The 3,077-nt window shown below is 32.7% G+C and overlaps 1 long non-coding RNA gene across 1 annotated transcript; it reads left to right on the top strand.

The window, feature by feature from the left end:
• Positions 1–1,171: 1,171 nt before the first annotated feature.
• On the top strand, positions 1,172–2,690 carry LOC112519712. Its single transcript, XR_003069936.1, has 3 exons — positions 1,172–1,330; positions 2,054–2,299; positions 2,377–2,690. It is a non-coding gene; the product is annotated as an uncharacterized LOC112519712 (long non-coding RNA).
• The last annotated feature ends 387 nt before the right edge of the window (positions 2,691–3,077 follow it).

Genomic DNA, 3,077 nt, shown 5'->3' with positions numbered 1-3,077 from the left:
CAAATTTGCTTTAGCGGTGAGAGCATATGTTTAGTTTTAAGAATAGTAAGAACTCAAAGTATTGATGATATAGTGAGTTGATTCATCCCATATTTGAGTTGTGGGATCATTTCGTATATCAATTGGCGGAAAGATCAAATAGTCAGATATAAGATTAGCAATGAGGTCATTCATGTAATCAATTGTGGCATCAGATGATAAGAACTGATGATCTTGATTAGGTGCATGACTAGTTGAAAGATTTTACAATCAAGAGTTGGAATGTCGAAATAATATGTAAATCATATGAGAAGATCTAAGGATTCTTACAAGATTAGTTTCTTTAAAGAAAAGACACCATATCGGTGTGTGAGATGCTTTTGGAATGTACGAGACTATGGTTGATTAGTCTTGTTGGAAACCATGATTTCATTATCCTCCATGTACCTTTTAAGAATGGTTAAGGTTAGGGGGATGATTTAACTGATTTGATTTGATGAAAGTAACTATTGTTGGTAAAAAAATTTAAATAAATTTTCTTAAATAATTTTCCTTTTATAAATTTTAAATTAATTTTCTTAAATAAAATTTTAAATAAATTTATTTTTTTAGTAAAATTACAATTTCGTCATTGTAATTGCCATAATATATATATATATATAGATAGGGTTGGGTTCACGTGAGACCAGTCTGTTTTCATGAGACCCGTGAGATTTTTTTTTTATACTTGAAACTTCACAGCAAAACGTGGTGAAGGTAAAAAAAAGCCGAACTTTTACAGCAAAAACACGGTGAAGGTTACCTTCACAACGTTTTGCTATAAAGTTTTAAGTGTAAAAAAGTGGTCTAATGGGTCTTATGAAAACAGGTTGGTCTCACATGATCTCAAGTATATATATATATATACATATATATATATATATGTGTGTGTATGTGTATGTGTGCGGGCGGATGGGTGGTTTCAGTTATAAACCACTTAATTCCAAGAAACTCTACAAACTAATGACGACTCATTTTGATTACCAACGGCTTACAGAAAGCGATGGCATATTAAGTATATATGTGGAGCAGGGCCATCCTTCGGCCAGTTAAATTTGGGATTTAGAACAGGGCCCCCAAAATGTTGGGGCCCAATTTTCACAGGCCCACCTATTGTAAATTTGTAATGTACGCTACCTAGTCTAACATCGGCCGAGTAAGTAGCAACGATGAACGGGAGAAATCGATTGAACGAGAGCGATTGAGCGAACCAGACGCCTCGATCTCCTATCTCCTCTCTATCTTGTCGATTGAATTCTCCAAAGATGGATAATGATTCGGTTTCAGATTTGTAACGACAACAAAAACAACAGTAAGATTTTAGATGATTTTTGTATAAGTATTTGTCGATTACTCGATACTCATTACTCAGATTGCTATTCTTTTATTCTCAATCTTATAATCTCAAGATTGGTTTGGTCGATTACTCAAATACTCGATTGCTTATTGCTAATTTCATCTGTGTTGGTCACTTGGTTGGTCGATTACTCGATTTTAACCTAATTGACTAATTCCTAAATCCTAAAGGTGAGATAAAGTATACAAGATTCTCTAAATTAAGGAATTCCTACAAGATTCTAAATTTTTAATGAAGCTTATTTAGTTATTTTTAGTGTGAATTTGTGATATTTTGAAATGTTTTGGCACAACCGCACAAAGAATGCCAAAAACAGGATATGTTCTTCTTGTTGGTTGCTTGTTGCTGCATTAGACTTCCTGCTTTATTCTTTTCTGGTTTATATTTTGTTCTTCTTGCTGGTTGCCTGATTTTTTTGGTTTACAATTTTACTACTTTATTCTTTTCTGGTTTATATGTTTTACTGTTTTGTTCTTTTTAAGTTGATTATGAAGAGCTTAATGAAGATTTTGTTTCCAAGAATGTGAAAAGAATGATTTTATTCAAGTGAAGTTTACATGTTAGACGTTACTTTGTCTTTTGGTTGCTTTTATTTGTAATACTTTCAATATAATATCAACTTTTGTATTTAACTCTTATTTATTTTTTCGGTCAATCTACTTATATTTTTTATAATAGTGTAACAGGCCTCCAAAAAGATTGGGACGACCCTGATGTGGAGTTTCTAGTTTAGTTAATATGAATACATAACCTGCACCCGTGTATTTCCGGTATATTAATTCGAAAAACAATCATCTAATTCCACCAAAAAGAGGGGATCATATCCCAAAGTGAATTGCGATTACACTAGAGCAGTTTTCTTCATAAATCCTCTTACCAAAATCGAAGATACAGTTTTTTCGACAATGAATCACCCACATAGAGGTTTGTCATTCTTATTCTACTTTCCTATCGGTATGATCAAATGTACTTACATTAGGTTCTTATGATACCTCGAGCAGTAAGGAAACCAAGCAAACGCATAATGATCAAGACTTCATTTTCGATTCAAAAACATGGGTGACAACTCAGTGTTGTTAGACGACCATTGTGAATCAGATAATGAGAACCCGATTAAGAGAATCAGCCGGAACTAGTGAACGAGAAAAGGATTCAGGAGGTATGTATTTGAAATTAGGGTTCGAGAAAGTTATGATTTAAATGGAAACTCGAAAATTCATTACATGCAGGTGAAAAAACTTAGTAATGTTATAATAAATTTTGTAGTAATGCTATATTTGTGTGGGTTATTTGGGATGATTGAGAGGCATGTTTCAGAAATTGCATTCAAATCAAGTTTGCAAAAACAATTTAGGGAAATTTTAAGTACGGAAGATTTTCACGATGGATGATAAAAATTGTGAGAATATGAATTCACGAGCATCAATTTCATGAATAGTGCAGTCTCACATGTTATAAGCATGCTTCTTATAGTTGTAAAATTTTCAATTTGGAGTATCATCAGAGTTCTATGTTACAATTCATTAATCCCCATTCTGATACTGTTTGTGTTATTCGGATCTATTGTTATTGCTAATCACCAAAATCTACAACTTATAAATTGACAATCATCATGATACAACACAATGGATTACAGAGTGAAGAAGCATTACCTTGCTGGTCAAAATCGTTCCAACAGTTGACACCTCCATTCTTTACTGGA

This window comes from Cynara cardunculus (assembly GCF_001531365.2).
Source record: "Cynara cardunculus var. scolymus isolate 2C chromosome LG 10, CcrdV1, whole genome shotgun sequence".
In the NCBI taxonomy this organism is placed as follows: Eukaryota; Viridiplantae; Streptophyta; class Magnoliopsida; order Asterales; family Asteraceae; genus Cynara; species Cynara cardunculus.
The sequence above is the reverse complement of the archived record's forward strand: the minus strand, read 5'-3'. Positions and strand labels throughout refer to the sequence as shown.